This window comes from Nicotiana tomentosiformis, chromosome 5 (assembly GCF_000390325.3).
Source record: "Nicotiana tomentosiformis chromosome 5, ASM39032v3, whole genome shotgun sequence".
NCBI lineage: Eukaryota > Viridiplantae > Streptophyta > Magnoliopsida > Solanales > Solanaceae > Nicotiana > Nicotiana tomentosiformis.
Window position 1 is genome coordinate 68,117,443 of NC_090816.1, and position 23,943 is coordinate 68,141,385.

General features: G+C 41.6%; 1 non-coding gene across 1 annotated transcript; it reads left to right on the forward strand.

Moving 5' to 3' along the window:
• Positions 1-468: 468 nt before the first annotated feature.
• LOC117281703 (small nucleolar RNA R71) lies at positions 469-575 on the forward strand. The gene has a single exon (XR_004512330.1). It is a non-coding gene; the product is annotated as a small nucleolar RNA R71 (small nucleolar RNA).
• The last annotated feature ends 23,368 nt before the right edge of the window (positions 576-23,943 follow it).

Below are 23,943 nucleotides of genomic sequence, written 5' to 3' on the forward strand. Positions count from 1 at the left end.
CCTTTAGGTCTAGAGTTATTTTGTTGCCACGCATTTTCAGTACCTCCAGGTGAACTCCATGAAAAATTGGGGTGCCTCTGACCCATTGCATTATAATTTCCCACAACATTCACTTCCTCAGTTGAGGCTTGACACTCATGAGTAGGATGCCCTCTTCCATATATATCACAAGCTGCATAAGGCTCACTTTGTATTATAGCTAAGGTCAACTTCCGTATTTCTTTAGCCATAGCATCAAGCTGTACCTACAGAGATATTTTTGCATCAACCTGGTGAACACCTGTCGATCTTCTTCTTTCAGCACTCTCAAAAGGCCACTGATTTACATCTTCAGATAACTCGTCAAGAATTGTGACTATCTCCTCTAGAGTCTTCTTCATCAACGGACCTCGAGCTGCATTACTCAATGTTCTACGTGAGGACGGTGTCAATCCATCCCAAAAGTCCTGGAGTTGCATCCAAAGTTCAATTTCGCTATGTTGACACATTGTAATAATCTCCTTAAACCTCTCCCATGCTTCAAACACAGTCTCAGTATCTTTCTGGCAAAAATTATGGATTTCTCTTCTAAACTTGCCCGCCTTAGCCGATGAGTAATATTTATCAAGAATGTTTTTGATCATCCCATCCCATGTTCGAATCAATCCATTAGGTAAGTTTCGAAGCCACTGCTTTGCATCATCTTTGAGCATGAAAGGGAATGGCCTTAAGTACACTGCATCTTGTGATACACCATTGTATTGAAAGGTGTTCATAATTTCCTCGAAGTCCATTAGATGTGTATTTGGATCTTCGCTTGGCTTCCCTCTAAAAACACAACAGTTCTGAAGGGTTTGAAGTAACCCTTGCTTCAACTCAAAATTGTTAGCTACAATTGGAGGTGGTCTAACACTTGATAAACCTTGATTGTAGACCGGTCTAGCATAATCGCCAAGTGGTCTCCTAGGCAAGGGTTGATGTTGATTAAGTCTGAGACCCTCTCTTCTTCATAGATATTTTGCGCTTCTCTAATATCTACTTCCTCAGCATCCAGTGCAGCTTATTCTCTTCGTTGGGATGCTTCTCTCACAGCCAAATCCACATTATCTTCACCATTTCCAGCCATAAGCTCTTTGGTTAAGGATTGCCTAACCTTTTCTGTTGTCTCGGTGAGATTTTTTTCCTTCTTCAGTTGTCGCAGTTGTTTTTCAATTTCTGCTCGTATAGTAATACTTCCTTCGTAGAAGTTCTAGTCATGCACCACTCTGAACCTCAGGGACAAGGAGCTCCAGTCTTCCAAAATCAGCAGATGTAGCAGTTTCAGCCTCAACAATACAATCAGCCTGGTCTGGAAGATCTAATGAAGGCCTTCATTATCAAAACATATGAGAGGTTGGAGGCTCACGGGGCAGCTATCAAAGAATTGGGCACTTTCTGCACCTGCGAGCTCGCAGGTGCGGGCTATTGGTCACAGAAGCGAGAAGGGCCTTGGACTGAAGGAGCGCAGAAGTGCAATAGTGGCTCGCACTTGCGTTTGCGCAGAAGCGGATATTCTGCCGCAGGTGCGTTGGAGCAGCTGGGCAGTGCACTTCACAGAAGTGAGCTTTGTCTCACAAAAGTGAGCTCGCAGGTGCGACAAATTCGTTCGTAGGTGCGAAAGTCGTTGGGCAGTGGGGTGTTTTTAATCCAAGACTTAGCCTATTTCTCTTACATTTTCTTTTGGTTGAGCAATTTTTGGAGCTATCAGATGGATGAATTTCATCATCCATGTCAAGGTAAGTAATTCGCGCATATTGTGAGTTAAATATATGGTTTATATATGGATTTAAACATGAAAATTAGTAGAAATTTGGGATTTTGGTAGAAAACCTAGAAATTGATATTTTTGGATTTTGACCACGAAATTAGACATGGAATTTGGAATAGATTATATATTTGAGTTCGTGGTGTTATGGGTAAAGTTTGTCTTCGAATATTTTTGGAATCCGGGCACGTGGACTTGAGGGTAGATTTTATTGACTTTTTGAGCGGGGTTGGGAAGTGCTATGAATTAATTAATTATGATGTTTGAGTATGTTTTTATTGGCTTCCATGATTTTTTGACTACTTTCAGAATGTTTGGCTTGGAGTTGAGTGTTAGAGTGGCGTTGGAGCCGGTTATGGAACTTTGGAGCGAGGTAAGTCTCCTGTCTAACTTTGTGAGGGGGAAACTATGCCCTAGGTGATGTAATTGTTATGTGATATTAGTTGTGGGTGCTACATACTCACGAGGTTATGAGAGTCCATACGTAGCTAAAGCATGTTTATGTCTGGGTAGATTTAGGACTTTACCATGTAATATTTGGAATATTTGAATTCATTATGTTGGCTTAATTAATTGAGATTATAATTGAACTTGATTTAGAAATATATACATATATATTAGGCCAAGCCTTATTACCTTGAGTTGTTGGCAAGTTATTTGATAAATAGTAAAGGTTATACTCACATTGTGTTCATATACTGTATCGTAAGCTCGTGTCTCGTAATTCGATAATTCCTTTCCTTTCTTGTGGAGCGAGCCAAACGCCCCGCCATGATTATGTACCACACTTCATGGGAGCGGGCCATTTACCTCGGCAGTATAATAGATGTATCTATGATTTGTACCGCTCAACCCTCGGCAGTGTACACGTTATGATGGGATCGGGCTGATCGCCTCGGTAGTATCATATTCTTTCTGAGATCTGGCCGAACGACCTCGGCATAATCGTGCGTTATATCGCTAGCAGTCTGAATATTCGCAAGATTTTCCTCCCACTGATGCCTTGCATTTTATATGGGAATTCTTATCCGTTTGTTATTGGCACTTGATATTTTCGAGCTGTCGAGATAGAATACAAGATTGAGAAATTGATATTGTTAAAAGAAATTGAGGAAGATTGTGTTCGTTACAGATTTACCTCACTACTATTGTTGTACTCTTATTTGTTTATGATTTATCATATTGATTTATTGGACCACTAGTAAGTGTCGATGTCGACCCCTCATCACTACTTCTCCAGGGTTAGGCTAGATACTTACTGGGTACGCGTTGATTTATGTACTCATGCTGCATTTTTGCACTAAATGTTCAAGATCTGACAGGTTCATTTGATGATCATCTTGGCACGTAGGCGCAGCTGTTGAGGAGACTTTATGTGAGCTGCATTCCAGACTACACATCGCAGTCCATAGAGTCTCCATCATACCATTTATTTTATCCTGTCTTATTTACATTGTAAACAGATGTTGTATTATTATTGTACTCAGTATTTGCTCATGCACTTGTGACACCAGGATTGGGGGGGGGAAGGGGGTTACCTACTGGGTGTTCATTATTGTAGTTCGCGTAATTGTTATTATTTCACCTTGTAATTTATACCTTATACGGAAATTGGAAAATAACATCACGGGTTTTCTACGAGTACTAGATTTTACACTACTTATTCAATGTGATTCTTGATTTCGAAAATAATAAAATGAGCAACTAAGTTGATTAATCACCGTTGGCTTGCCTGACGGCAGCGTTAGGTGCCATCACGACCTATAGTGGATTTTGGGTCGTGACATGGAGAATGTAACGACCCGACCGATCATTTTGGTTTCTAGATCCCCGTTCCCCTAATTAAGACTCTCCTTAATAGTGGCATAAAATTGTTAAGTTTTACATGAGTCAACATTTTGAGTAAACAACCTCGGAACTGGGATTTGACGATCCCAATAGGTTCGTATGATGATTTTGGACTTGGGCGTATGTCCGGATCGGGTTTTGGATGACCCGAGAGCGTTTCGACGCTTAATACTGAAAGTTAGCGCATTGAAGATTTTCAAGTTCTTTAAATTTAGTTTGAAGTAGGATTTGGTGTTATCAAGGTCCGATCAAGATTCCAAGCCTAGGAATAGATATGTATGGTGATTTAAGACTTACACGCAACATTTGGCATCATTCCGAGTTGATTTGATAGGAATCGGATGCGCGGAAGTGTTTCTAGAAGTTTTTGGGTTTCATAATTTGATTCATGTGTTTTGGCGTCAGATTCATATTTTGAGATGTTATTTTGGTGTTTCGAGCATGAGAGCGGGTCCTTGTTATGTTTTTGGATGTGTGAGTGTGATTGGATGGGGTCCCGGGGCCCCCAGATGCGAAATGGATTGTAATCGGACTCAGCATTTGACTTGGGGGAGCTGTTGATGCCCCAGTTCTAGTGCGTTCGCACCTGCGAGGTTTTGGCAGTTGGTGCGACCTCACGAAAGCGGTCCATCGACCACAGAAGCGGCCTAGAGCAAGCTGCCAAGTGGTCACAGAAGCAGAGAGCTTCCCACATTTGCGATCTCGTAGGTGCGAGTGAGATGGCCGCATGTGCGGGCCAGGCCAAGGAGGCATGGGTTCGCAGGAGCGGGCGACCTTTCGCAGGCGCGTGTGCGCAGATGCGGCCCAGCTCCACTAGAGCGAAAGCGCAGGAGCGCATGCTTCTCCACAGAAGCGGACTTGGCCAAGCTAGGCGAGGACCGCACCTGCGATGGATTTTCCGCAGGTGTGCCCCAGGATCCGCTGAAGCGAAAATCGGTGGGGCAGTGAGATTCATTTAATGTTGGGACTTATGCCATATTTGCTCATCTCTTTCATCTTCTGGGCGATTTTGGAGCTCTTTGAAGAGGGGTTTCCATCTAGCTATTGAAGGTAAGTAATTCCTACCCAATGTAAGTTTAATACATGGATTGTGGGTAGATTTTAACATGTAAAATTGTGAAAATTATGGGTTTAGTTGAAAAACTTAGGTGTTGATAAAAATGGGATTTAACCACGAAAATGATTATGGAATTGGGTGAAAATTATATATTTGAGTTCGTGAGGTTATGAGTAACTATTATCTTTGAAAATTTTCGGAATCCGGGCACGTGGGCCCGGGAGTGAATTTTAGGAATCTTCCAATTTGGGTTGGGTAATTACTCTAATAGTTAGATTATGAACTTATGAGTCTATATTGATTAACTTATATAATATTTGGCTAGTTTCGGGTCGTTTGGCACCAAGTTGAGGATTTAGAGCGGATTTGTGGACCAGAAGTGAGCTTGAAGACGAGATAAGTCTCTTGCCTAACCTTGTAAGAGGGAACTCAACCCCTTAGGTGTATCTTGTTGTGTACTATTTGTGTGGGGAGCTATGTACGCACTAGGTGACGAGAGTCCGTGCGTAGCTATATTCCATGATATGTCCGGGTAGTACATGCTACTCCGCCACTCTCAATTCGGTTAAACCATCTTCTTTAAGCAACTTCTCTACCTCTGCTTTTCATACTTGACATGCTAGTAATTCTACCACCGCGAGACACCTCCCGCCATGTCTTCCCGCATACTTCGCTGCCCAAATATTGCCTCAAATCAAATCCATACCTGTAGCACCTGAACTGATAAATTGCTACCAACTCCCAACCTCCTAGAAGATCTTCGTTCTCGAGCCATTAACACTAGAAACACTAATTCGATTCTAAAACCGCTACATTCTGCTATCTCTGACAACTGCTTCTCAAGCGCCACTTCCCAAAATCCTGCCCCGAAGGCAAATCAAAGAAGACCATAACACCGGCGAACCTTAATGCATTCCAACAAGGGCGACAATACCACATCACAAATGAGAATTCCACCACGTTCGAAAATATCAAGTCTCATAGCTTCATCAACCAAGGCCTGAACATCCATAGTCCGATTGCCTTTCCTCCGCTGGAATTAAATGCCGAACTTCTAAATCATGCATCGAGAAATCCTCCTTTCAAGTCATTCACTGCCTCGACACATAGACAAGCACCCTACCATTACACCAACACTGCGCGATAATAATGCATGAACATCATAACAATCTGTGCGTAGCATCAAAACCCTAGGCAATACTGATACATGGCATGAAACGACAGAACCCGGTGTCACAAGTGCATGAGCATCAACTAGAAAATATAATAAAATACAACACCTTTCTGGGATAAAAATTAGACAGGAGAATATAAATAACTCTTATGGAGACTCTGCAGGCTGCGGATCGTAACATGAAATGCAGCTCACATTAAAGTCCTTGCAATAGCCGCGCCTTTGCGCCCAAAAGACCACCAAACATATATGTACCTGCACAATAAGTGCAACAAGTATAGCATGAGTATGTAAATCAACGTGTACCCAGTAAGTATCTAGCCTAACCCTAGAAAAGTAGTGACGAGGGGTCGACACCGACCTTTACTAGTGGTCCAACAAGACAGATACAATAGAAGTAAACAAATGTGAGTCAGAATAAATAAATGAAATAACAAGTATAAATGCGTGGTACAATTCTCCTCTCAACAATAAACTCAAGCTCCCAGCTAGTAGTTACCTCCTCAATCTGAGTATATATATATTGGACCTCACCATATAAGTCATTACAGTTTGATTCAGGAAAACTCACAGATACACTGGCTTTTTGTCAAATATTATGCACGATTTCAGAAGAGTATTTTAGAGAAATGCCGAGGCGTACGGCCCGATCCCATCACACTGTGTGCACTGCCTAGGGTCAAATGACACAAACTATAGATACATCTATTATATTGCCGAGGCGAACGACCCGCTCCCATGATAGTGTGATACATAATCCAGTCGAGACGAAAAGCCCATGGATGTAACTATTATACTGCCGAGGCGAACGACATGATCCCATTAGAATAAGAAGCTTTAATAGGTCCTTGACCCCACTCACGAATAGACGTGTGAGATATAAATTTTAAGGAAAATCTTTCGAGGAAAACACATAGCACGGGAGAAATTCATAAGAGGCGAACAATTATTCCACGGCTAATGATGAAGCCCGTCAAATCTCTACAAATGCTAGTCTATCACTCTACACAAGCCTAGTCTCAAGTCGTAACGTAAAGTAAAGGAATTTAATAGGCAAGGGGCAACTCAAATAGTACAGTTATAGCATGGTAGGAACCTAAGTCTACCCAGACAAAGCCTAAATCTAGCTACGTACGGACTCTTGTCAACTCGTGCGTATGTAGCACCCACAACTAATAGCACATAGCAATAAATATCACCTAGGGGTAGTTTTCTCCTCACAAGGTTAGACAGGAGACTTACCTCGCTCCGAAGTTCTATAGCCGGCTCCAAAGCCCTCTAACACCTCAAACCGAAGCCCGTCTCTCCAAAACTAGTCAAACAAATGTGCAAATCCATAAATATATACTCCATTACCCATAATTAATCAATTTATATTAATCCCTAACTCCTCTTGAAAAGTCAATAAAGTCAACCCTCGAGCCCACGTGCCCGGATTCCGAAAGTTTTCGAAGAAAAACATTACCGATAATACCACAATCTCAAATATATAATTTATTCCTAATTTCATGTCCAATTTCGTGTTCAAAATCCAAAAATACCAATTTTTAGGTTTTCTACCAAAATCCCTAATTTCCTACTAATTTCCATGTTCAAATCCACAATAACCCATGTATTTAACTCATAATATGTGGGAAATATTTACCTAGACATAGATGATGAAAATCTCCCCTCCATGAGCTCAAAAAATTGCCCAACCAAATGAAAAATGTGAGATAAATGGGCTAAGTCTCGGATTTAAGAACACCCCACTGCCTAGTGACACCCGCATCTACGGACGAGTTGCCGTTTCTAGTCCAGCTGAGTCCGCTTCTACGGAAAAAATCCGTTCCTGCAGTCTCGCTTCAGCGGAGCCCTGACCGCTCCTGCGGTCTCGCATCTGCGAAGACCTGACCGCTCCTGTGGCCCCAGGCTTTCTTGGCCAATTCCGCTTTCGTGATTTCCCCTCCGCATCTGCGACCTCGCAGGTGCGAAATTTTCCTCGCACCCGCGCTCCCTGATCTCGTCCATGAATTTTACACATGCGATGCCCCTTTCGCTCCTGCGTGACTGCACCTGCGACCACTTCTTCTGCAGGTGCGAAGGCACCAGTCTTCAGCAACACCAACACTTCTTCAATTCCTAATTTCAATCCGTTTCAATCCCGAGGCACCCAGGACCCCATCCAAACATACCAACACATCTCAAAACACATCCCAAAACACATTACGAACTTAGTCGAGGCCTCAAATCACACCAAACAATTCCGAACCATATCACACATTCTGGAATGACGCCAAACTTTGTGTGCAAGTCACAAATCATGATACGAACCTATTCCAAGGCTTGAAATCCCAAATAGACATCGATAACATAAAAATTCACTTCAAACCAAACTTATGAAATTCTAAAACTTTAAAAATTTCCACTTTCTACAATAAGCACCGAAATGCTTCCGGACCACCCGATACTCAACTCGAACATACGCCCAAGTTCAAAATTATCATACGAACCTATTAGAACCTCCAAATCCCAATTCCGAGGTCTTTTACTCAAAAGTCAAACCTTAGTAAATTCTTCCAGCTTAAAGCTTCCGAATTTAGAATTTTCTTTCCAAATCAACTCCGAACTTCCCGAGATTCAATTCCGACCACACGCATAAGTCATAAAACATGAAGTGAAGCTACTCAAGGAGTCAAACCGCCGGACGACGCGGTAGAGCTTAAAATGACCGGTCGGGTTGTTACAAATATCAATCACAATTGCACGGCGAAATATCGTGTCAACACCCAAATAATTCACCCAACATGTCCACATGTGTCATAATCACAATAATGCAATAAGGCAAATCATTATCAAAGACTTACGCTCACAATTTGTCATCAAAGTGCACAAGGGCATGGAAACAAATAAATGCAGATAAAGGTTCAACAAATAAAGCATGACTACTTCCAAATCAATTTAGTAATGATCCCATAAATGCCCAACTTGGTCAATTTAGAAAATGAAAATCCTAAAACATGATCTCTAGCATGAAAAGTGTAAGCTTGTGTAGTCATACAATAAATTATAAATGTATCAAAGAGAGGCCACAATCAAATCAAGACATAGTAGAAACTTAGAGTCTAATCCAATCATTTTTCATACATAGCACCTGCATATGCGCTCGTCACCTCGAATATACGCCACATCACAACATCACAATTAAACAAATATGACACAAGCCTAAGGGTTATTACCTCATACAATATTAGGTAAGATACTACCTCAAACAAGTCAAATCAATATTCTAAAAAGCCATTACCTCTCGAATCGGCCTCCAACGGGTCAAATCTAGCCAAAAATAACTCGATAAGATCAAGAATATCTCTAAAAATTGATTCCAAGTAGTAAAGCTCTAATATTTATCAAATATCAAAAAGTCAACCCAGGCTTGCCTCCTGGAACCCGACAAAAGTTACAAATCCCGATCACCCATTCCAACACGAGTCCAAATATGCAAGTTTCATCCAAATCCAACTTCAAATCGGGGTTCAAATCTCTATTTTTCTCTTGAGAAAAGTTTTTCCAAAACTGTCACGACCCAAATTCCACCATAGATGCCATGATGACACCTAGTCTCTAAGACTAGGTAAGCCTATCATATAACGATATCAATTAGAATATATAACCACTTGAAATTTAACAAAAACTGCAAAATACAATAATACGGACAACATGTCAACTTTTCAAAACCCGATAATACCGAGTCATAAGCTCTACATGGAATACATAACAAGTCTCGAAGAGTACAATACTTGTCACGACCCAATTTCCCACTATAGGCCGTGATGGCACCCAACGTCGCCGCTAGGCAAGCCAATGATGAACTAGCCATGTAATTATCCTTTTTAACATTTTAGAAATGGTCGATTTTTAATTATTAATAAGTGAGGTGAGAAATCTAGTAAAATAAAGTGTGAGCAATTATAAGGACAAGTGTGATAAAATAAATACTCAAAATCATCAAATGCCTACTAGCATAATTCCAAGACCTGGTGTCACAAGTGTGTGAGCTACTAGTAGAATATACAAAATACTAAACTACTGTCTGAATTAGAGTAGACAAAAAGTAAATACAAAAGAGAGACTTCAAGTGATGCAAAACGGTCTCGGAAGCAGCTCACCGCTAAGTCTCGGAGTATCGGGGGTGCGCGCCGGGATGTCTACCAGATGCACCTGCCTCAGATCCTACACGTTTAGTGCAGAAGTGTAGCATGAGTACAAAAACAACATGTAACCAGTACGTATCAGTCTAACTTCGAAGAAGTAGTGACAAGGGGTCGACATCGATACTTACTATGGACTAATAATAAAATACAGGAATTATAAACATGTATGGAACACCATAACAAGCAGTGAATAATTGGTCCCTCAACTGATGATAAAATCCCAAGAATCTCTCTAGCCAACACCTACTAACCCCAATTCAACTTTTGTCATTAAATAAATTATAACCTCACAAGCCATGAAATAATATTAAGTGTAATAAGATTATGAGTATTATCACGCACGATTTATGCCGAGGTCGTACGGCCCGATCCAAAAATATACTGTGTGCACTGCCGAGGGTCAAATGGCATGAACCATAGATGCATTTATTAACCTACCGAGGTGAACGACCCACTCCCATGAGAGTAGAGAAGTTTACCTCGCTCGCGGAAGTACTTGCGACACGAGTAGACATGTATTTCTTAGAGTTATTATATATTCCTCAATTCTTCCCAAATTTAGGAGGTCTAAATTGGAGAGTTTCAACCACAAAATCCCTAATCTCAGCTTTATTTTTGACAATTAATATGCATAACAAACATAGTAGTACATTCAAGGCATGATGTAAATCTAAGACTACCCGGACATCTCATGGAATATAGCTACACACGGACTCTCGTCACCTAGTGCGTACGTAGCTCCCCACACAAGTAATTCATAACGAAAATACACATAAGGGGACGAGTTCCCTCTTACAAGGTTAGGCAAGAGACTTACCTCATTCTCAAGCTCGCTTCCGATCCACAAATATGCTTTAAATCTTCAACTCGGTGCCAAACAACCTGGAACTAGTCAAATGTTATATAAATTAATCAACATATGTTCAAAAGTTCTTAATTTAACTATTAGAGTAATTATCCAACCCAAATTTGAAGATTCCTAAAATTCATCCCCACGTGCCCGAATTCCGAAAATTTTCGAAGATAATTGTTACCCATACCCTCACAAACTCAAATATATCATTTCCACCCAATTTTATAACCATATTCGTGGTTAGATCCCATTTTTATCAAAACCCTAGATTTTTCATCTAAACCCATATCTTTCACAATCTTACATGTTAAAATCTACCCATATTCTATGTATTTAACTTTCATTGGGTAGGAATTACTTACCTTCAATAGCTAGGTGGAAATCCCTCTCTAAGAAGCTCCGAAATTGTCCAAGAAGTGTAATATATGAACCAAAAATATATCCTAAGTCCCATATTAAATGGACCCTTCTACCTCCAGCGATTTCCGCTTCTGCGGAGAATAGGCCGCTTTTGCGGCTCCACATTTGCGGAAGGAGCATCGCAGATGCAGCTCTCCCCCAACTTGCCTACTTCCGCATTTGCGGACAATGGCCTGCTCGTGCGAGCCCGCGCCTACGGCACACGTGCCGCACCTGTGAATTATCTCGCTTCTGCGATTTCCTTCTTCGCACCTACGCTTTCACAGGTGTGGTCCAAGCTCCGCTTCTGCGTTCCTTGGGCAGCCCACGCTAGGCCGCTTCTGCGGTCGTTGGTTCACTTCTGCGAGCTCGCACTGCGGCTAGCCCTCTGCAGGTGTGAATGCACCAGAAGTTCTGCTACTTCAGCCATTTCTCCAAGTCCAAACGACTTCTGCGCATCGTCTGAATGGAATCCGGGGCTCCCGAGGCCTCGTCCAAACATACCAACGAGTTCGAAATCATAAAACGGACCTGCTCGACCTCACAAAACATGAAAAACAACACCAAAACTAACAATCACACCCCAAACCAAATCGAATCAACTTATGAACTTCAAGTTCTTCCAACTTGCTCCGAATGCGCTGAATCATACTTAAACTATTCCCTGGCTTAGAATCCCAAACGGACCTCGATAACACCACAACCTACTCCAAACCAAATTTAAAGAACTTTAAAACCTTCAAAAGCCAACTTTTAACTTTAGGCGCCGAAATGCTCCCGGGGTCATCCAAAACCCGATCCGAACACACGCCCAAGTCCAAAATCATCATAGTAACCTATTGAGACCGTCAAATCCCGATTTCGAGGTTGTTTACTAGAAGTATTGATCCAAGTCAAACTTAACCTTTTAAAGCCAATAATAAGGAACTAAGTATTCCGATTTCAACCCGAACCCTTCCAAACCCGAACTAACCATCCCCGCAAGTCACAAAACAGCAAAAGCACATAGGGGGAGTCTTATTTAGGGGAACGGGGATCTAGAAAGCAAAGCAACCGGTCGGGCTGTTACATTCTCCACCTCTTAAACAAACGTTCATCCTCGAATGGGTCTAGAATCATACATGTAGTGCCGAATAAGTGTTGATTTCTACCTCGCATGTCCTCCTCGGCCTCCCAAGTCGCCTCCTCGACTGGTTGGCCCCTCTACTGAAATTTTACCGCAGAACTCTTCTTGGACCTCAACTAGCGAACCTGCCTGTCAACAATGGCCACTGGCTCCTCCTCATAACCCAGGCTCTCATCTAGATGAACCGTGATGAAGTCTAACACATGCGACCTGTCGGCATGATACCTCCGGAGCATAGACACATGGAAGACTAGATGAACTCCCGATAGACTGGGAGGCAAAGCAAGCTCAAAAGCAACCTCCCCAACTCGTCTCAACACCTCAAATGGACCTATAAACCTTGGGATCAACTTGCCCTTTTTCTCAAACCTCATGATTCCCTTCATCGATGAGATTTTCAAGAGAATCTTCTCGCCCACCATAAATGATAAATCACATACCTTTTGATCCGCGTAACACTTCTGTCTGGATTGTGCTATGCGAAGTCGCTCCTGAATCAACTTTACCTTTTCTAAGGCATCCTTCACCAAATCAATACCGTATAACTTAGCCTCGGCGGACTCAAACCATCCGATGGGCGAACGACATCGCCGACCATATAATGCCTCAAATGGAGCCATGTCGAAGCTGGATTGATAACCGTTGTTGTAAGCAAACTCGGCCAAAGACAAGAATCGATCCCACTGCCCTCCAAAGTCAATCACACATGCTCTAAGCATATCCTCCAAAATCTGAATCGTCTGCTCCGACTGACCGTCGGTCTGCGGATGAAAGGCTGTGCTGAGCTCTACCCAGGTCCCCAACTCACTCTGTACTTCCCTCCAGAAATGCACAGTAAACGGAAGGCCTCTATATGATATAATGGAGATAAGCACACCAGGCAACCGAACAATCTCCTGAATGTAAATCTGGGCCAATCTCTCTGAAGAATACATGGTCACCACCGGAATGAAGTGTGCCGACTTGGTCAACCTGTCGACAATGACCCAAACTGCATCAAACTTCCATAGGGTCTGCGGTAACCCAACTACAAAATCCATAGTAATGCGCTCCCATTTCCACTTAGGTATAACCATCTGCTGGAGTAGGCCACTTGGCCTATGATGCTCGTACTTAACCTGCTGGTAATTAAGGCACCTCGCTACATACTCAACTATGTCATTCTTCATCCGCCGCCACCAATAATGCTGCCTCAGGTCGCAATACATCTTCGCAGTACCTGGATAAATAGAATAACGAGAACTGTGTGCCTCCTGTAGAATCTTTTACCTCAATCCATCAATATTAGGGACACATAGACAACCCTGGAATCAAAAAACACCATCCTCATCGAAAGTAACCTCCTTGGCACCACCCTATAGTGTCTTCTCTCTGAGAACCAATAAGTACGGATCGTCGTACTGGCGAGCCTTGATCTGCTCGAATAGTGAAGACTGGGGGACGACGTATGCAGGAACTCAGTTAGGCTCTGAAATATCCAACCTTACAAGTCTGTTAGCCAAGGACTGAATGTCCAAAGCTAATGGCCTCTCCTCTACTGAAATGAATGCCAAACTACCCATACTCTCCGCCTTTCTGCTCAAGGCATCCGCAACCACATTTGCCTTGCCCGGATGATAAAGAATTGTAATAACATAATCTTTTAGTAACTCAAGCCACCTGCGCTGCCTCAAGTTGAGATCCCTCTGCTTGAACAAATGCTGCAAGCTGCGATGGTCGGTGTAAACCTCACAGGACACCCCACAAAGATAATGCCTCCAGTTCTAGAGAGCATGAACTATCGCGTCCAACTCCAAATTGTGCACGGGGTAATTCTTCTCGTGGGGATTCAGTTGACGTGAAGCATATGCAATAACTCGCCCCTTCTGCATCAATACATAATCCAAGCCAATGCGTGAAGCCTCGCAATACAAAGTGTACATCCCTAAACGGGAAAGCAACACTAACACCAGCGCTGAAGTCAAAGCGGTCTCGAGCTTCTAAAAGCTTGCCTCACAATCGTCGGACCATCGGAATGGAGCACCCTTCTGGGTCAATCTAGCCAAAGGTTCTGCAATAGATAAGAAGCCCTCCACAAATCGATGATAATAACTTGCTAACCCCAAGAAGCTCATGATCTCGGTAGTTGTGGTAAGACGAGGCCAACTCTGAACTGCCTCGATCTTCTTGGGATCTACCTTAATACCCTCGCCTGATACAACATGCCCCCAAGAATTCTACAATATCTAACTAAAACTCACACTTGGAGAACTTAGCATATAACTTCTGTTCCCGCAAGGTCTGAAGCACCACTTTTAAATGCTGCTCGTGCTCCTCCATGCTACGCGAGTAGATCAAAATGTCATCAATGAAGACAATGACAAATGAGTCAATATATGGCCTCAACACCCGGTTCATCAAATCCATAAATGCCACCAGGGCATTAGTCAACCCGAAGGACATCACTAGAAACTCGTAGTGGCCATATCTAGTCCGAAAAGCCATCTTTGGAACATCCGAATCACGAATCTTCAACTGATGGTACCCAGATCTCAAGTCAATCTTAAAGAACACCCTGGAACCCTGCAATTGGTCAAATAAATCATCAATACACGGCAACATGTACTTTTTCTTAATAGTAACTTTATTCAATTGGCAGTAATCAATGCACATCTACATAGTCCCATCTTTATTCTTCACAAATAACACTGGTGCACCCTAATGCGATACACTCGGTCTGACGAACCCCTTTACTAGAAACTCTTCAAATTGTTCCTTCAACTCTTTCGAAGCCATGTGGTACGGGGGAATAGAGATAGGTTGGGTACCTGGAGCCAAATCAATATAGAAATCGATATTACGATCTGGTGGCATGCACTGGAAGATCAGAAAGAAACACATCGGAGAACTCCCAGACCACGGGCACTGAATCAATCGCCAGAGTCTCTGTGGTTGTATCTCGAACGTAGGCTAGTTAAGCCAAACAACCCTTCTCGACTAGGTGTCGAGCCTTCAGAAAAGAGATAACCCGACTAGATGCATTGACGGACGAACCCTTCCACTCCAATATAGGAAGCTCTGGCATCACCAAGGTGACTGTCTTGGCATGACAATCAAGGATGGCATGATATGGAGACAACCAATCCATGCCCAGGATGATCTCAAGGTCGGTCATGTCGAGAAACATAAGATCCTCTCTAGTCTCATAACCATAGAAGGTAACAAGACCGATAGATCCGATCCAAAACAGCAGAGTCAACCACCGGTGTGGACACATAAACAGGAGTACCCAAGGACTATTGAGGAACACCCAAGAGCAAACAGATATGAAACATATGAATATGTAGACCTTGGATCGAATAGTACCAAAGCATCCTTATCGCAAACAGAGATAATACCTATGATCATGGCGTCTGAGGCCACTGCATCTAGTTTGGTCGAAAAAGCATAGAATCTAGCTGGAGCACCACCTGACTGGCCTCAACTTGTCTGACTTCCACCTCTAGGACGGCCCCTGCCCACCTGCCCTCCACCTCTGGGCAGCCGGACGACTGGTGCGGTAGCTGGTGCTGTAATCATAGGCTGATGGCCCTGCTGTACTGCCTGGCCTCGAAGTCTAGGAAAAAACCTCTTCATATGGTCTGGATCCCTGCACTCGTAACAACCCCTCAGAACGGTGGAATACTAACCTGAAGTCTGACCCTGATTGCCTGAATACCCACTGGAGAAACCCTGAATAGCTGGTAGGTGGTAGGAACTCTCTGGTATGGCGCTGAAATAGGGCCGCAATGGAGCACCCCGAGGAGGCGGCGATGCTGGATATGTGGGCCTGCTAGACTGACCCCTGCCCCCAGCCAGGGCACCACAGAACTCTTTAGAATATTGAAACTGCTTATCCCCCGTTGTCTACTCTTGGCTCCGCTGACGAACACTCTAGATCCTCCGAGCTATCTCCATAACTAGCTCACCCCATCTTAACCTCTCGGGCCATAGTGGCCTGGTTACCCGAGTGCAAACCGGTAATAAACCTTCGCACTCTCTCTGCATCGGTATTAAGTATCATAAGTGCATGGCGAGACAACTCAGAGAATCTCGCCTCATAGTCGGTCACTGACATCTGGCCCTGTTGGAGCTGCTCGAATTGAAATCGCAACTCTTCCCACTAAGAGGGTGGAATATATCTGTCCAGGAAGAGGCGTGTGAACTGGTCCCAAGTCATGGGTAGGAGAACCTGCTAGTCTACCGAGAAGATTGGACTGCCACCATCTAGGGGCCCTGCCCTCCAGTTGGAAGGTGGTAAAGTCCACCTCGTGGGACTCCAATATCCTCATGTTGTGCAGTTTGTCCCTGCACCGATCAATAAAGTCCTAGGGCTCCTCATGTCGCTCACTTCCAAAGATAGGAGGATGTATCCTGGTCTATCTTTCAAATAGCTTCTGCAGCTCATCGGCCGTAACTGGTCTGGGCTCAGGTATAGATGCTGCAAATGGCTGAGCTCCGCCCACGGGTAGTTCGCCCGGAGTCTGATATATGGTAGCTGCATGCCCTGGAGCCTGGGCGGTAGGGGTCTGTTCTCCCCCGCCCGCCTAAGATGTGGCTGGGTCTGCTGGAAATAAACCAGCCCGAGTCATAGAATCCATGAACCACATCATACCTCTTGGAATCCCGGTGTAGACATGAAATCCACTGGGGCTGGCTCTGCTGCAGGCACCTCGCCCTGCTCCTCGATAATAAGATCCTCTACTGGATCCATTGATGGCACAATTGGGGCAATTCTAGGGTATCCTCGTCCTCTACCACAAGCTGGAGCCATTCTTCGGCCTATGCCTCGGCCTCTAGCAACAGGGGGAACAACTCCTCCATGATCAGGTACGTCTGCCGCGCGTGTTCTCCCCATTTGTGAGAGAATAAGAAAACGATACTTACCACAACATCAACTATATGATAGGGGATGAAGAAAAAGTAGTTTCCTAATACCCTATAGCCTCTCGAAGATAATTACGAACGTCTCCACACCGATCCGCAAGACTCTATTAGGCTTGCTCATAACGTGTGAGACCTACGTGAACCTAGTGCTCTAATACCATGTTGTCGCGACCCAATTTCCCCCTATAGGTCGTGATGGAGCCCAACGTCACCGCTAGGCAAGCCAATGGTGAACTAGCCATGTAAATATCCTTTTTAACATTTTAGAAATGGTCGATTTTTAATTATTAATAAGTGAGAGGTGAGAAATATAGTAAAATAAAGTGTGAGCAATTATAAGGACAAGTTTGATGAAATAAATACTCAAAATCATCAAATGCCTACAAGCATAATTCTAAGACATGGTATCACAAGTGTATAAGCTACTAGTAGAATATACAAAATACTAAACTACTGTCTAAAGTAGAGTAGACAAAAAGTAAATACAAAAGAGTGACTTCAGGTACTGCAGAACATACTCGGAAGCAACTCACCGCTAAGTCTCGGAGTATCAAAGGTGCGCTCCGGGATGTCTACCAGATGCACTTGCCTCAGATCCTACATGTTTAGTGCAGAAGTGTAGCATGAGTACATAAACAATATGTACCCAGTAAGTATCCAGTCTAACCTCGAAGAAGTAGTGACGAGGGGTCGACATCGACACTTATTATGGGCCAATAATAAAATACAGGAATTATAAACAGGTATGGAACATGGAAACAATAATAATAATAACACCATAACAAGCAGCAAATAACTGGTCCCTCAACTGATGATAAAATCCCAAGAATCTCTCTAGCCAACACCTACTAACCCCGATTCAACTTCTATCATTAAATAAATTATAACCTCACAAGCCATGAAATAATATTAAGTGTAATCAGATTTCGAGTATTATCACGCACGATTTATGCCGAGGTCGTACGGCCTGATCCAAAAATATACTGTGTGCACTGCCAAGGGTCGAACGACATGAACCATAGATGCATCTATTAACCTGCCGAGGCGAACAACCCGCTCCCATGAGAGTAGAGAAGTTTACCTCGCTCACTTGCGACGTGAGTGGACATGTATTTCTTAGAGTTATTAAATATTCCTCAATTCTTCCCAAAAATAGGAGGTCTAAATTGGAGAGTTTCAACCTTAAAATCCCTAATCTCAGCTTTATTTTAGACAATTAATATGGATAATAAACCTAACAGTACAATCAACGCATGATGTAAATCTAAGACTACCTGAACATCTCATGGAATATAGCTACGCACGGACTCTCGTCACCTAGTGCGTACATAGCTCCCCACACAAGTAATTCACAACGCAAATACACCTAAGGGGATGAGTTCCCTCTTACAAGGTTAGGCAAGAGACTTATCTCGTTCTCAAGCTCGCTTCCGATCCACAAATATGCTTTAAATCCTCAACTCGGTTCCAAACAATCTGGGACTAGTCAAGTGTTATATAAATTAATCAACACATATTCAAAAGTTCATAATTGAACTATTGGAGTAATTATCCAACCCAAATTAGAAGATTCCTAAAATTCACCCCCTGGGCCCACGTGCCCGGATTCTGGATATTTTCGAAGATAATTGTTATCCATAACCTCACAAACTCAAATATATCATTTCTACCAAATTTCATAACCATTTTTGTGATTAGATCCCATTTTATCAAAACCCTAGGTTTTTCATCTAAACCCATAATTTTCACAATCTTACATGTTAAAATCTACCTATAATCTATGTATTTAACGTACATTGGATAGGAATTCCTTACCTTCAATATCTAGGTGAAAATCCCTCTCTAAGAAGCCCCAAAATCGCCCAAGAAGTGAAATAAATGAACCAAAAATAGCCTAAGTTCCGTATTAAATGGACCGTTCCGCCTCCAACGATTTTCGCTTCTGCAGAGAATAGGCCGCTTTTGCGACTCCGCATCTGTGGAAGGAGCATCGCAGATGCGGCTCTCCTCTAGCTAGCCTACTTCCACATCTGTGGACAATGGCCCGCTTCTACGAGCCCACGCCTGCAGCGCACGTGCCACACCTACGTCCTATCTCACTTCTGCGGTTTCCTTCTTCGCACCTGCGCTTTCGCAGGTGCGGTCTAAGATCTGCTTCTGCGATCCCTGGGCAGCCCACGCTAGGCCGCTTCTGCGGTCGTTGGCTCATTTCTGCGAGCTTGCACTTGCGGCTAGCCCTCTGCAGGTGCGATTGCACCAGAAGCTCTGCTGCTTCAACCATTTCTCCAAGTCCAAACGACTTTCGCGCATCGTCCGAATGGCATCCGAAGCCCCGAGGCCTCATCCAAACATACCAACGAGTTCGAAATCATAAAACGGACCTGCTCGACCTCACGAAACACGAAAAATAACAACAAAACTAAGAATCACACCCCAAACCAAATCGAATCAACTTATGAACTTCAAGTTCTCCCAACTTGTTTCGAACGCACCAAATCATACTTAAACTACTCGGAATAATACCAAATTTTGCTTGCAAGTATTAAATCACCATACAGAACTATTCTTGGGCTCAGAATCCCAAACAGACCTCGATAACACCAAAATCTACTCCAAACCAAATTTAAAGAACTTTAAAACCTTCAGTAAGCCCACTTTCAACTTTAGGCGCCGAAATGCTCTCAGGTCATCCAAAACCCGATCCGAACACACATCCAAGTCCAAAATTATCATACTAACCTATTGAGACCGTCAAATCCCAATTTCGAGGTCGTTTACTAGAAATATTTACCCAAGTCAAATTTAATCTTTTAAAGCCAATATTAAGGATCTAAGTGTTCCGATTTCAACCCGAACACTTCCAAACCCGAACTAACTATCCCCGCAAGTCACAAAACACCAAAAGCACATACGGGAAGTCTTATTTAGGGGAATGGGGATCTAAAAAATAAAATAACCGGTTGGGTCATTACAATACTGTTTGGAATACATAAACAGTAGCAAAAATAAAGTAAAAAGGGTGACTCCGAGGCCTGTGAATGGAACAACAGGGATACCTTGAAGTCTCCACCAAGCTCAAGCACATCACTCTAATGATCATCTCGATCTCAAGTACCTGGATCTGCACAAAGAATCTGTAGAAGTGTAGTATGAGTATATCACAGTTGGTACTCAGTAAGTATCAAGACTAACCTCAGTGGAGTAGTGACGAGGTTCAAGTTATGATACTCACTATTCAAATAACCTGTGCAATATATCAAAAGAAAACTGACAACAAAATGTAACAAATACCAATAACCTCGTAGAGAGTGTAATAACAACTCAATGTAGAATAACCCATCTTTGTCAACAAAATATCAATAGGAGTGGTGCATGTGATAGTATGTCAAAATCAACTAACAACTTATAAAATACAAGACGGGAACATTTAAGAAATAAGTATATGAACAAAATATTAACCCCGTTCCAACACATGAACAAAATCAAAGGAATACCCCGAAATATCACATAACATTATCAACATTGCCGCCCTTATGTCGCCGCATGCGTATCACAATAGAATGCCTCTCTTATGTCGCCAGTGGCCGAGCCAGCATTTTACCTAAAGGGATTCAAAATATAAATAAGTAAACATATAAAAAAAATAAGGGGAGTCAACACATAGTATATATACATAAAAATAAAATATTTAACCTATTTATGCGATATAGTTTCCCGACGAAGGGGTGTCAATTGACTCCCCTTGCCAATGAGTGGCTCCGCCACAGTATGTTGCCGCACGCGCATAAGCCACCCATATCTCGCCGCATGTACATCACAATGAAATGCCTCCATTATGTCGCCGCATGTGCATCTCGCCACCCTTATACTCCACACAATATCAATCAACCTGCACAATATGCCCACATACACCATAGTATCTCAAAACAGCAATACCCGAAGTCACATCAAAATATAGGCTCACAACTCAACAACAACGTGCATAAGGACATGACAATAACATAAGAGTGCGGGGAGTGTTCAACAATAAAGCATGTTTCATATAGCAAACAACCTCAATTCAAGGCATGTTAATAGCCTAAGGTCTAATTCGGTCATAAACCACACATATGCCTGTGTACACACTCATCACCTCGTGTACACGTCATTTCACATAACACATGCAATTTAAACCAATTCCTAAGTGGCATTCTCCTACACAAGGTTAGATAAGATACTTATAGCTTATTTGGATGGTTGTTAGCCATTGTATCGTATTATAGTGTTATCCCTAAATAATATTTGTTTTGATTGTTTAGTTAAAATTGGTTGTATTGTATTGTTAAATTCATTGTTTCGGATCAATAAAAAGTTCCATTTTTTGAAATAACCAATTTGGTGTGGTGGGATTGTTTTCCTTTTTTCTTTCCAATTATTCCATAACTTATTACTCCACAATTCTATTTTACCCTTTACCTTTTTTTTTTCCATTTAAACTCCAAATCTCTAACTTATAACCCACTTTGTCTTTGTCCCTTTTTTTTCTGCCAACTCCAACATCAAAGGTAAAAAGAATAGGTTTTGTCTTTTTTTTTCTTTTCGTTTTTTCTCCTAATTTGATTTTAACTCCAATTCTAATTACTTTCTTCAACTAGCTGCATACTATTGGTTGTTTTCAAGTGTGGCTATTTTCAAGTGTACAAAGTGTTATTATTTATCTTCCCAACTCCTTGTTTATTTATAATCGTTCGTATTTTTAATGATAGTTAATATTTTTTTTCAGGTTTTTGCTCTTGTGTTCATCAAGCAATTGAGTTAGAGTAATATTATTTATGGTATAATTGCTAAAGATTTTATGGAATATGAATATTTTGTTTTGGATTATATGTCACGTTGTTAGAAAACTATTATGTTATGCACTTTAAGTTATGGATTATATGTCATGTTGGAAAATATTACTTATGACCTAAGTTCTGAATAGAGTGTACTTAACATTTTATTTTTTATTTTATTATTATTATGATCTACTTATGAATGGAGTGTACTTATTATTATTTATAATATTATTAACTTGTTCCACTAATCTTGTTAGAATTTGCATGAATTTAATTGCTTAATCTATTTATAAGACATAATTGGTGATAAATTAGTAGAAATGAGTTTTCTTAAATTATTTTTATGCGCAATTCTTGATAAACTTAATATTTAAAATAATTGAGGGTATTTTAGTAAACTTGTTAGTTACAGTACAATACGATACCGTCAAACCCAAAAATAAAATATTATTTAACAATAACAAATAATACAATCTATCCAAACGTCGTATTCATAAAACGATACGATACAATACAGTACAATACAATATAATACATTATAAAATAATGGATAACAATGATCCAAATAAAGTGTTACCTTAATAAAGCTGTAACGACCCAACCGGTCGTTTGGAGCTTTTGCGTTCCATTCGATGGTTTGAGACTTTGAGTAGCTTCATATTATGTATTATGGCTTGTGTGTATGGTTGATTTTGGTTTTCGGGAGGTTCGAGATTGATTTGGAAAAAAGATTCTCATTTTATAAGCTTTAAGTTGGAAGAGTTGACCAAAGTTTGACTTTTGGGTAAACAAACTTGGAATCAAATTTTGATTGTTCTGATAGGTTCGTATGATGAATTTGTATTTGTACGTATATTTGGATTTGGTTTCAGAGGTTCCTAGAAGAATCCAACACTATTTGTCGAAAGTTGACAATTTGAAGAACTTAAGAGTTTATAAATTTGACCAAGAGTTGACTTTGATGTTATTGCACTCCAATTAGTGTTCCGAGACATTGGATAGGTCTATATAGTTAAACTGAACTTGTGTGCAAAGTTCGAAAGTAATCCGAAGTGTTTAAGTGTGATTCAAACACTATTTTGAATGAATGAAGATTTAACAACTTAAGAAACATTCTCTTCGGTTTGAGCCTCGATTCTTTGTTGTGATATTCCCGTGGGTGTTTTGAGGCTTTGGATAAGTTTGAATGATGTATTTTTACTTGTTGGTATGATTGGATGGGTCACGAGGCGCTCGGGTGTGTTTTGGATCATTGGTTGAGAAACTAGTTATGTTAAAGATTTAAAGTTTGACCTTGGTCAATATCGGGCCAAGATGACCTCTTTTCGGTGTTTGAGTGCGCGAGCAGGTTCGTAGCATATTGTATGATTGAAATACATATATGGTTTGTGTCTGGGAGGTTCCGAATGAATTTTGGGTGCTAAAACGAAGATTTTCTTATTGCTGATTTTTTTCTGGTGTAAAGGTAATTACGAAAATGCCATTTATATCCCTTAAAATTTTCAGATTTCTTTTAAAACTTCAAAATATCATATCTCCCTCATTTTGAGGCCAAATTGGGTGATTCAAGAGGCTATCTTGGGTGTAATATCGCAAGGATCATGTTGGGCTTATCAATCGCTAGTTTTGGGATCATCCAGGACCTAATTCGAGTTGGGACAACTGTTTTATTTTTTTCCTTATTTCAGAATTTAGTTATTTTTTCTCACAAGGTTTTGGAGCTTGGTTTTGGGCGATTTTGGAGGAGATTTTAACTACTTGAATTGGGGTAAGTATTTTTGACTCCGACTTTTT